Source organism: Equus caballus, chromosome 25 (assembly GCF_041296265.1).
Source record: "Equus caballus isolate H_3958 breed thoroughbred chromosome 25, TB-T2T, whole genome shotgun sequence".
NCBI lineage: Eukaryota > Metazoa > Chordata > Mammalia > Perissodactyla > Equidae > Equus > Equus caballus.
Window position 1 is genome coordinate 21,035,865 of NC_091708.1, and position 13,221 is coordinate 21,049,085.

Sequence of the window (13,221 nt, forward strand, 5' to 3'; positions counted from 1 at the left end):
AATTTGTGAATCTCAAACAGTTGATACAAGACCTATAAAAAATAAGTCTTATGCCTCTTTCTTCTGGGTGTTGATTTATCAAGCATTAAGCTTCATTAAGTATGATTTATTTTTCTAGAGTCTTTTTTATGTTTTGCCATTTTGGGGTTTACTAACCCAGTCCTTCTCTGACTTACTATCTTCTCTGACTTTGGACATTAGAATAGCTCCCCTGGGAGAAGAAGTCTTTTTGGCCATCTTGAAGTACACTGGGACACCCAGCAGATGTCATCCTCAGAGTGAAAGCCCCAGTTTGCATTTCTGTAATTATTGAGTAAGAGCCATGGAGGAACCAAGGCTTTCCATCAAGCCATCTGATGGGGGACCCTGAAGTGCCCAGTCCAAGCCCCTAGAGGACAAGAAGTCAGGGGATGAGAAGTCAAAGGTCAAGTTCCCCAGAAAACACTCTGAAAAGACGGGTTGTCCGTAGACATTTTCTTGGGAAGAAAGTGAAGGAAGTGGCGGTGGGCAGAGCTGAAGGGGAAGGTGAACTGGGATGAGGTTCCAGGGGAGCCTCTGAAGCTGAGGCGACTCTTCAGAGATGCCCCAAATTGGGATGACAGGGCTGGGCCCTTGTGTCCCACGTTGGCCGGTGATTGGATGGAGGCTGTCCCCAGGGAGGAGCTCCCTAGGGAGAGGCAGCGCCCTCAGCTAAGAACAATTCCCATAGCCAGTCAGCAGGCAACAACCCCAGCAGCTGGGGATGAGTGCCTCAGTCCTCAAGGGGGCATCTGAGTGGCGCATCACAGCATCCACTACGGGGCCATCTTTACGCACATGAAGTTCACTGCTGAAGCCTTTCTTGGACTCTACAAAGTGACTCTTCTCCGTCATTTGCACACGGATTTGTCACTTGCATGACCCTTCCACATCTATTGTCTGGTTTCTTAAAACATAATAGTTTGCTAGATGGGAAAGGAATATGATCTAATCCAACCTCGTTTTATAAATGGAGAAACTGAGGCCAAGAGAGTAGGAATAATTTACTCAAGGTCGTATAGTTGTGGCAGAACCAGGACTGGAACCCTGGTCTTCTGACTTCCAAACTCCCAACCCAAGCTCCTTCCACTATCCATGCATGCTCTTTCCACTGTGTTCCCACAGTGCCTGGAGAAGAGGTAGGAAAGGTATTATTTACATGTATACATGTATATAAATGAGTGGCGGCAAAGCTCACAAAGCTGGAAAGTGGAAAGATTTCAAGCCAAGTCTGTCTGAGGACAAAAATGGTGCTCTGTCAACCACACCACACTGGGCCCTCTCCCAAGAGGCCCCACCTCTATTCAGGTCAGCTCAAGGATCGTTTCCTGAGCATCCGGACACTGTGCTAGACCCTGGTGATGCAAAGATTAATTAGACACTACATCAACTTTCAATGAGTTCACCCCACTTATTAAGTGGAAAAAAGTATAAAAGCACAGATCAGTTCAATCTGACTCGGTAAACGTTCTGATAGAACCGAACAACGCCATTAGGGTACAAAGGAGGACCTCGGCTCAGCCTCAACACAGCTCTCTCTGTGAGACACATAGGAAGGTCTCGACACTTCTGTGGCTTCGGATACTGCTCATCTGCCAGGAAAGACCTTAAGTGAATCTTCTTTTTTTGCCTTGCAAACTTCTGCTCATTCTTCAAAACTCAGCTCAGACACCACCTCCTCCAGGAAGCCTTCCCTGATGTCCCAGTCTGATGTAGAAGGCCCCATTGCACTCTGTTTAACACAACCGAGCCTTTCCCACACGGTTCTGCACTCATTGGTATAGTTGAATGTCTTAGTGAGCTGTGAGCTCCTGGAAGGTAGTGGGTTGGAAGGAAGGAGTTTATTTGCTTTGTATTCCAAACACGTGCTACATGGAAGCTATTTAGTAATTATGGAAAAGAGGCAATTTCAAGTAGTAGGAATAGGTTGAGCAAAGGCATGAAGGAACGCGAGAAGAGTGTATTTGGGGGAACTATGTGGCAAAAAATATCATGATAATGTAAAGCAGGGGACAGCAAACTTTTCCTAGAAAGGGCAAATAGCAAATATTTTAGGTTTTGCAGGCCAAGAGGCAGAATTGAAGACATTGTGTTGGTACTTGTATAACCATTTATTATGTAGCCATTTAGAAACAGAAAAACCATTCTTAGCTGTGGTCTGATCCGTGAGGGCCAGATTTGGGCCATGAGTTGTACTTTGCCAGCCCTCGCCCCAAAGGATGAATAGATGAGGTCCACAGTGAGGGACGAGGCTGGAGAGGTAAGCAGTTGCCTGATCCTAGAGAGCTAAAATGGCAGGAGGAAATCTAGGACTTGATTCTATAATCAATGGTGCGCCACCAAAGGGTTTTACGCAGGGGAGCAAAATGTTCTGATCTGTTTTATGAAGGCTCAGTGAGCTGCAGTGGAGAAGGGACTCCATTCATCTGGGATGGCAAAACTACACCCACCTGGTCACCACTTCCTGACTCCAACACGCAAGTGTCTCAGATCCTGACACAGTCTCTTTTCCCCAGTGAGGAATCCCTGGAAAGAGAGAGCCTCCAAAACCACCGTCTGTCATATCTTCCTGCATGAACTAGGGGCCTTGGGTTTGGGAGAATATTCTAGAGAGCGACTTTCCTTATCCCTTCCAAGGAGAATGAATCAGGTCATTTAGAACCAATAGGACAGGCCTCATGAAGAACATTCCTGTGGGGCCGGCCCGGTGGCACAGCAGTTAAGTTCGCACGTTCGCTGGTCCGGATCCAAGGTGCCAACATGGCACCGCTTGGCACGCCATGCTGTGATAGGCATCCCACATATAAAGTAGAGGAAGATGGGCGTGGATGTTAGCTCAGGGCCAGTCTTTCTCAGCAAAAAGAGGAGGACTGGCCGCATTTAGCTCAGGGCTAATCTTCCTCAAAAAAAAAAAAAAAAAAAAAAAGAGCATTCCCTGTGGATCTGCAGACCCATTTCTGCCTACGTCTCCCCATGACAATGGTTCTTTATCTGACCTTGACTTCCACATCAATCCGAGTTCCACACTTCATTCCAAAACAGGACCTAAACCACGCAGGAGGCAAGCCAAGCCAGACTGAAAGAGGAAGTCACTTTGGCCAGCTCTGTGTTCCAGCACACTCTACGGACATCAAAACAAAGACAGAGTCAAATCTAATGAAATCACCCTCAAACAATGAAAGCAAGATCTTTTCGTCTTCTTCAGGGACTAGCCCAAACTAAGGCTGTACTGTCCATGCATAAGTCAGGCAATTGAGTCAGAAGGTTTTCCAGGGGCACGTCTTCGTAGCTAAATAGGATGACGACAATTGCTGGATATTACAAATTTGCCCATGAGTTAAATGAGCATCTGCTTTCGGATGCCCATGTAGACTGAGTGAGGCCACCTCCAGAATGATTAACTTCACTCAGGCCTCTAGTGCAGCCATACCCACTTTTACTGCCTATATTAACCTTCCTCTACACACTTCCCTCTGCCTGAACTGAGTCTACTGACCAGCTGAGGTCACGGTAAGCACACTTGCCCATTGTCTCTCTGGTTCTACCTTCTTACTCAGGCTTCCTTGGTGAGGAAACCTGTTTGCGTGCCAGTGTGAGATCCAACCTGTTAGCTCTAGGCCACAAGGAGACCAAATTAGTCACGCGAACGCTGAGTCGAGTCTTCGTTGCATCAACTTGGCCCCTCCCATCCACCTACGTTTGATTCAGGTCAAGTGGCTTCCTTAGGGTTCTATAAAAATCCTCTGTAGATTATGCCACCAAGGAAGGACAAAGCTCAAGCTTGACTAAGGTTACTATGAGAGCTTTTGGTTTGATGAACTCTATTTAGAATTGAGTTCTATTTATGGATCGAATAACTTGAGATTGGCCAGTTTCAAAAGTTTTTAAATTCTCACAAGAAAGCCATCATGAGAAGCACTTAAAATTCCCTCGGAATCACCTGCCCAATGTTCTGAAGGCCAAATATTCTAGATGAAATACCACAAGTTGCTAGGTTCCTGAGGATCTTATAGCCCAGATCCTCATATTTGAACCTCTAATATCAGACTTTTAAATGGATATCCTGGGGCGGGGAGTGTGATGGAGGGTTTGAATAAAACGGAATCTGTGTAAAATCCTGTGACTGTAGCAAATTATCCCACCAAACCCCTTGCTACTTTGGGGCTCTGCGGAGAATTCATTTATTTTCTGCTGCAGCAAGAATCTTTCCATCCATCGCTAAGGAGAGAAGCTTGGCCGACAGGACACGATTAGTGGGGAGTCCTTCTGAGAAGCCAGGGCTCTGGTAGTTAGGTACTGTAGGACATTTGTAAAGGATTATTTCTGGATTGCTAAACCACTTAGTGACCTATTTTGAGGTTATCCGGTTAAGACCAGGGCCCTATCTAAGAGAAAGAGGAAGCTCCAGGAGAAACAATAACCCAGATACCCCTACCACCACCACCGCTGGCCTCCCAAACCTTTAGAGAATTGGCGATGGAAGGCCTGTGCCCAGGTGATAGAATCTTGCCTTCACAAAATTCTACTAAGTCTTTGTTTTCTACAGAAAGGTCAGCTTTGAGGGCCTAAGGTTATATTATATTAGGGCAAAAATGAAGAGGAAAGCCTATAACTCTCACAATTGAAGGCCTACATGTAGGAGAGAACAGAGACTCAACTCACAAATCAGAACTCCCAGCCTTAAAATAAGCAATCATTCGCAAGTTTGGGGAATGTGTGTAGAGGGTCACTGGCCCGGAGGTTCAAAGTAGGTACCCATGTTGGCTCACGCATCAAAAGGTGAACCAGGAGCCAGCCTCATGGCCTAGTAGTTAAGTTCGGCATGCTCTGCTTTGGCAGCCCAGGTTCGGTTCTCAGGCACAGACCTATACCACTCGTTAGTGCCTATGCTGTGGCAGCATCCCACATACAAAGTAGAGGAAGATCGGGACAGATGGTGCCTCAGGACGAATCTTCCTCAGCAGAAAAAAAGAAAAAGTTGAACCAACAACCTCCCGCTTGCACAGTCATTGGCCAATAGAAGCAAGGAGCCTATGAATAGGAAATACATGTAGGGTGGTGACAATTGCTTGGCCCCCTGTGCCAGGTTTATCTCACCATCCAAAGTCACCCAGAGTATAGGAGAGAGACTGTTTTTAGTATGTGGGTTCTCCACCAGAATTCACCAGATGAAGGAGAAATTCTGAAAGTAACTTACCGGGGGAAGGCCCTAGACTAACCGGAGTGCAGAAGTCCAGTAAAACTCCAGAGTGGTTGGGGCCAGCCCTGTGGCACAGTGGTTAAGTGCGCACATTGGACTTCGGTGGCCTGGGGTTTGCCAGTTAGAATCCCAGGTGTGGACATGGCACCGCTTGGCAAACCATGCTGTGGTAGGCGTCTCACATATAAAGTAGAGGAAGATGGGCATGGATGTTAGCTCAGGGCCAGTCATCCTCAGCAAAAAAAAAAAAAAAAGGAGGAGGATTGGCAGCAGATGTTAGCTCAGGGCTAATCTTCCTCAGAAAAAAAAAAGAGCAACTCCACTGGACCCTCTCTGGGCTTTATGGACAATTGTTTCCCGCCTAGAGAAGCTGCCTGCCTTGTCTCACCCTTGGTGCGCTTTGATAAAGCCAAAAGGAGGTATCATTGTGCTAGGAACTGGTTAACATCCCGAATCAAGCAGCAGCAAATAAACTAAGCAATAAAACCGAGACTTAAAAAAAAACTCCAGAGTGGAGACCGTGCACGGACGCTTCCTGTCTGAGGTAGGTGGCAAGTACCTCAAGTTCCTTTTGCAGAGTGGCCCTTGGCTTCTGCTTGGCCGCCTCAACTGTATTGGGCTATCTGGGGCCGTTCTCCGAACCGTATATCTGGACAATCGGTTATTTCATGGATCCATGACTTTCTCTGGGCCACTCATTTCCTGCGCTTTGAACACACACAAGGGCCCGAGTCAGGGAGTGGTCCTGAGTGGTCAACTCTTCTGTGCTTTCTGTGTAACGCCAAGCTCTGCAGCAGCACTCGTTCCCCTTTGGATGTCCCTTGGTGCCTTGGCTTGGGGTCATAAGGTAAATGAGGGTCATAACCAATGAGGGTCCAGTGTCTACCATGTGGCGGGCCCTACCTAAGAACCTTGCACGTCTGATGAAGGCTCCCAACAACCAGACAAGGTATGTACTGTTTTTGCTCCTAATTTGTGCATGAGAAGACTGAGGCACAGAGCAGTGAAGGAATCTGATGCCGGGAGGAAGTGATCCATTGGTGAGTCAGCCCTAGGCTGCTGGCTTCTGTGCCCCTGCTCCTGGCCACCATGCCACACAGCCCGTGCCGGGACTATATTTCATGTTCTATCATTGAGTCCTCCCAGGTTCCCTAGAGCTTTACTAGCCCCATTTTATAGATAAGAAGTTGAGTTTCAGAGAGGTTAAGCAATTTTTCCAAAAACCACAGCAGTTAGTCACTAACCAAGCAGAGCTTCCAATCCCGGCCTCCAAGGCCCACACTTCCTCCACGCAACACAGTCCATAGGTTCATTTTCCAGAAGTTTTAAAACCTATAAGGAAGAGAGAGAAAGGGGGGACGTGAAAGAGCAATTCAGAAGGGAGACAAAAAGGAATATTTAGGGAACAATGAAATTAGTGAAATATTTCTTTTTCACACATGGTATGGATCTGAAGTTACATCCTGTAGGGGTCAGAACATAAAAATATATTATGTGTTACTTGGCTGGCAAATAAAATGTCCATGCCTCGTTCATTTAATGACATGAAAGCCTAGAAAAGGACTGAAACAAACTAGGACAATTAAAAAATAAACAAAAAACAAGACCCTTAGGGAATCCAAATAAACCAAAACATGTTTTTCGCTAATTTGAAAAAATCGTCATGGTTTCTCTTCTTTGGTTGTTACAGGGCCCTGCAGCCATCACAGACAATTTGCGGTTGACCATTTGGGAGAAAGCATTTTGGCCTAAACTGTGCAGCCTCCATGCCTCACCCACAAAGGGAGGCACACTCCGGAGAGCCGCTGCCATTCATCACATGGGCTCAGCTTTTAGACTCAGCTTTTAGAGCCACCCCATGGGGAAGGGCAATTGTTCCTCATGGTCCCAAAGGAAGACATCAGTTTGGCTGTGACAGTCCCCGAATCGCATGCATAATTTTTCCAGGGGAAGTATTATAGGACCAACAAAAAGAAATCTGTGCTGTATTATTTTGTAGGTTCCAACTGGTTGGATATAAAACAAAACAAGAAAGAAATTACATACTTGATGCAAAATTAGAGCATTTAACATTTCTATTTCTTTTAGACGTTTTAATCTATTCCTCCACAAGGATAGCTAATGCTTGTCTAAAAAGCTTTTGCCACTTTTCTACCGCATTTTAAGATACCTATTTTCTTTAGCTGGTCTTTCCAACAAAACCGTGTTCATTTTGTTCTTAGGATTTATTTCCAAGGATACAGTTCTTAGAGTAATTTAGGAATTATCCAAAGAATTATTAACGGATTTAAGGGTCTTAATATAGCAGTATTAATTTACTAAGGGATCCTTCAGGAAAATTTTTTGAATGTGTGGTGGCAAGAAAAATCTTAGAAAAAATATCGAAGACATGGGCTTCAAAATGGTTAATAATAAAAGAGATGGAGAAAGGTAATTGTTATAAAAAAAGGTTTTCATATATAAATGTATATAATGCATATTACATTTACATCAGGCAAATTCCCTTGATAGCGTTGTGCTAATATTTTCTCCCCAAATACATGCTATTCTTTCATCATTGTAAATAGATAGATGATGTGTAAGCTGATCTGCAAGGAAGGACAACAGGCTTGTTCATGAATGCCTTTTCCATTTACAGTTCTATTCCTAAAGCTAATTAAGTTCCCCTTTGATCTCAGGCTTAATAATAAGAACTATTTGGGTTTCAAAAGTCATATTTAATATCGGAAAACCAGTCCTTTAAGTATTTCCTTGTGTTCGCTACTGCTAAATGAGCCAGATGGTCTTAATTAAACAATCAACCTTGAGCAAGGAAGAGTACACAAAAGTGCAGTGGCTGCCGATTCCTCCTCCCCCTCATGCACGTTAACGTTATGTTTTTACTCACAAAGGACAGGGTGCATCATCTTTGCTCACACATCACCTCAACAATGAGTAGGAAATAGAAATTCTCCTCCATTGAGCATTTCTATAATTTGTGGGGAAGTGCTGTGAAAGCTGCGTACGTGGGAATAAGAGTGCAAAAGACATGCTCAAGTGCAAAAGGGGCTTCCTAACTTGCCTTCTAAGGGTGTCTGTGAACTAGCCAGCCTGTCCTCCACTGGGTACCAGGGGGTATCCTGGAGACAGCATCTGGGGTGGAGCTGCACTGGGGGAAAGGGAGAGGATGGTGACCTTTCCATCAGTGCAAAGGAGAGAAAAGAAGGACCCCTTGTGGTTGGGCAATAGAAAAGGAACTGAGGGAAAGGGAGATGTCTGAACTTGGGAGTCCAAGCGAGTGCTGTTTAATGTATGGTGCAAACCCTCTTCTCTGCTCCTTACACAATCTTCAGTCCACAGTGCTCACAAATGCTGTTGTACGGGTTAATTCTATAGAGGAGTGCGTAGAAGAGAGCAGGGCAGAACTGATGTGCTGGTTACATCCTCAGTAGAAGTAGCAGTACCAACCCCCAAAATCTTTGTTGTTAGTGCCATCTAGTCTGTTCCGACTCTCAGCAATGCTGTGGACAGCAAAGCTGAACCCCGCCCTGTCTTTTTGCGCCATCCTCTCACCTTCCAGCGCTGTATCAGACAATGTTCCGCTGCTATTCATAGGGTTTTCGTGGCCAATTTTTTCAGAAGTGGGTGGCCAGGTCCTTCTTCCTAGTCTATCTTCGTCTGGAAGCTCAGGTGAAACCTGTCCACCATGGGTGATCCTGTTGGGATTTGAAATACCAGTGGCATAGCTTTTAGCATCACAGCAACACGCAGCCGACACAGTATGACAACCGACAGACGGGGGTGGTGTGGTTCCCAGACCAGGAAACAAACCCAGGCTGTGGTGATGAAAGCACCAAATCTTAACCACTAGAACACCAGCTCCAAAATCTACAGGCTTATAAATGAGCCGAAAAGTTGTGAATGGTGTTCTGCTTTCTAGAAGTGAATGGCTGAGTATTGACCCCGAATTCCTTCGTATGTAACTCAAGAGGAGGATCTATTTTATAGAGAAAATGTTAGAAATAAAAAAATAAGATGTCATTATAAATTTGTCTAAACTCATATAATGTACAACACCAAGAGAGAACCCTAATGTAAACTATAGACTGTGGATGATAACGATGTGTCCACGTGGGTTCATCAAATGTGCCTCTGGTCGGGGATGTTGGTAACAGGGAGGCTACACATGTTTGGGAGCAGGGGGTGTATGGGAAATCTCTGTACCTTCTGCTCAATTTTGCTGTGAACCTAAAACTGCTCTAAAAAATAAAGTCTTTTTTAAAACAGGCACCCTCCCGCTTTACAGTGCTTATGCTGTTTCGTACCATTTATCACTAAATGCATAGCTAATTTTTTTCTTGACACTTACCGTTATCTGATTTATTTCTCTCTCCCTCATTAGGATTTAGGTGAGGGACTTTGTCTTTTTTTACCATTGTATTTCCAGCACTTTGAAGGTGTTTGGTACTTAGTAGGTGCTCAATAAATATTTGTTGAACAATAGTTAGACAATAAATAGGCAGGATCTCCAGCGAATGATCTTTGGTAGGATTCAATCATTTGTAGGCATATGACCACAACCAAATCCGGTCACCTCTCCAGAGCTCACTTTCCCATGTGCCCATTACAGGTTTTACCTAAATCAGAGAGAGCAACCCCTGGCCTGAAGAACGCACGTGGCCCACCTAGTTCCACAGAAGATCTAATTTGTGTGTTAATTTATGATAACTAATATCATCTTTGATCTAATTTAAGCATGAAGTTAGAGAGTAGAAAGCTGCTTCCTTGTTGTAATTTCTCCACTATACAAAGAAATTTACGTTCTAGTGACTAACAGGCAGTGCCACATTTTTTCCTTGGCATTTTTCTACTTAATCAGCAGGTAACTTAAGGTATTAGAATATACATTTCTTCACAGGAATCAACAAAGCTATTTTTTTTTCATTTTGACTGATAGAAAATTTGTGTAGACTTTTTTCCCATCATTGGCCCTGGTGCAAAATTAAAAGGTTGCTGACGTGGGGTAGACTGCCTCTAACTCTTTTGGCTGTAAGTGACTGAGGTTTATCAGAGTGGGCGTGTAGGTGGTAGGTAACCAATAGATCTCAATTAGCCTACAGTAGTTCTGCATTACAGCTCAAACCAGGAGCTCATAACTAAATGCCTTGGAACAACTGTGCTTCCTACATTTTGTTAACTGCAAGGTAACGGTAAAACAAATGAGTCGCCAGCTTCCCTGACATTTATTGATTATTATCTGGGGTGATAAGAAGAGGGGTAATGCAGACAATTGGCAAGGACTTGCTTCCTTGTCCTAACTCCATCTTTGAAGGTTCTCTCTTGCTCTGCGAACTGTCTTTATGGATTCTGAAATTCACTTGTAATTAAATCTCCCAAGAATTGAACGACGATCGGCAAGTTGCCATGCTAGAAAGCATCATTGATTTGATGATCCATTTCCAATTGCTCTCCATGCTTCCACACTTTGCCTCTGCCAAGTCAGACTAAACACAGTCGCCATGAGAGCCTCCCCAAAGTCTAGCTCTGATTGTATTGCTCTCCTGCTCAGAAGCCCAAGAAGATTCCTCAAGACCTGGAAAATCTAACCCGAGGTCTCTGGCAAGGTCTTTCATGGCTGCTGTCATCCGTCACCCAATGAATGCTCTCCTCAAACTTCACGAGGTCCTGCATGGATCCTAGATTTTGCCTCTACCCTGTGTTTCTTATCTTCCTGCGGACTGCATGTCCCTCTCTGCATCCACCCCCATCTCCCAGAAACTCATTGCAGTGTCCTCCTTTTCTGGAAAGCTTCCTATGGACCCACAATATACATGTTCCCCTGGGGTATTTCTCTCAGATTGATGTTGAATCATTCTGCCTTTTAACAGATTTAATTATTTGTATCTCATTAGCCTTTCAAAACGATAAACTTCCTAAAGCATGGAACCAAGTGTCATTCACCTGACTCCGAAACTGCATTCTTTCCGCTGCTCCGAGCTGCTCCCTTCCTCAGGAGGAGCAGCTAGACCGCTTGATGGCAGTGGGTCTGCTTGAAATGGGAGACATTTGATTGGTACTGTGCCTGCTTTTTAGCATACAGGTAGCCCTTAATTCTGTCTCCTGCCACCTATTACAGAAGGACTGTGAGTCACAATACTAAGACCCCTCCTTCTCCTCCTCACCTCTTAATCAGACCAGTGCATCTTAAAGATGCTCAGTTAAGACTAGCTACATCAGCCCATCCTCCTTAGCCAAACAAATGCATTTGCAACCCAGAAAGGACTGGCAGGGCATCCCTTCCTCCTTGGCACCTGTATTAGTTTCCTGGGGCTTCTGTCACAAATTCCCACAAAGTGAGTGGCTTAAAAAAACAGAAATTTGGGGATGGCCCAGTGACGTAGCAGTTAAGTTCGCACACTCTGCTCCAGCAGCCCAGGGTTCACTGGTTCGGATCCCAGGCGCAGACCTACACACTGCTCATCAAGCCATGCTGTGGCAGGCATCCCACATACAAAAAAGAGGAAGATGGGCATGGATGTTAGCTCAGGGCCAATCTTCCTCAGCAAAAAGAGGAGAGTTGGCAGCGATGTTAGCTCAGAGCTAATCTTCCTGAAACAACAAAACAAAACAAAACAAAAAACAGAAATTTATTCTCTCACAGTTCAGGAGGCCAAAAGTACAAAATCAAAGTGTTTCCACACTGTCTCTGAAGGCTGTAGGGGAACGCTTCCTTGCTTCTTCCTAGCTTCTGGTGGGTGCCAGCAATCCTAGCATTCCTTGGCTTGTAGCTACATCACTCCAACCCACCCTCTTCACGGGGCGTTCTCCCTGTCCGTCTCCCGTCTCTGCGTCTCTTCTCTTTTTTAAGGACACTGGTCATGTTGGATTAAAACCAATCATCTTAACTTGATTACATCTGCAAAGACCCTGTTTCCAAATAAGGTCACATTCACAGGTACTGGGGGTTAGGACTTGAACCGATCCATCTTTTGTGGGGACACAATTCAACCCACAACAGCGTCGAGAGCCCTCCCTGTACAGGTTGCTACTCACAGACAGTTACATGATGTCACATCCATGGCACTGCAGATGTGCTGAGGCCTCCGACTCTCCACCCTCCAGCAGAGACAACAGTAACACTGAAACCCTTGAAGAAGAAACAAGGATTCTCTTTTTTTTCCTAAATTGAGCTATAATTTTTCTATTATTATTATTAAGATTTTATTTTTCCTTTTTCTCCCTAAAGCCCCCCGGTACATAGTTGTCTATTTCAGTTGTGGGTCCTTCTAGTTGTGGCATGTGGGACGCCGCCCCAGCATGGCTTGATGAGCAGTGCCAGGTCCGCGCCCAGGATCCGAACTGGTGAAACCCTGGGCCGCCGAAGCTGAGCACACAAACTTAACCACTCGGCCACAGGGCTGGCCTCTCAATTATTATTTTTAATTGTGCTAAAATATATATAACATAAAATTTACCATCTTAACTACTTTTAAGTGTACAACTTAGTGTCATTGAGGACATTCACATTGTTGTACAACCATCACCACCGTCTACCTTCGGAACTCTTCCTCTTGCAAAACTGAAACTCTGTTCCCATTAAACACTAACTCTCCATTCCTCTCCTCCATGATGGAATTTATCACGAATGACTGATAATTGAGTTGCTCTCACCCAACGTTTTGATTTTATATACACACACACAGACGTTAATTAGAAGTGAAAACAATGGTGCTAGTGATAGAGTCTCCATTATAGATAGGTGTAATAAGCTAGTCTGGTGCAATCAAGAAGAGTTTTTACACTGCTTATCCCAGAATGTGACCCAATTCCCTCATTTGACTGACGAAATTCTTGCCTAAGCAGAAGTGACTAGGGCCCCTTGGGGATGTTTGTGATAAATCCTCACGGGAAGGTGTTCCTGGCCCCATTTGAAAGTGCATTCAAATCAACATTACGCACATTTGTCCATGGCTCTTATCTGTGCCAGACGCTACTCTAAAGACTGGGACACAGAAACAAATAAC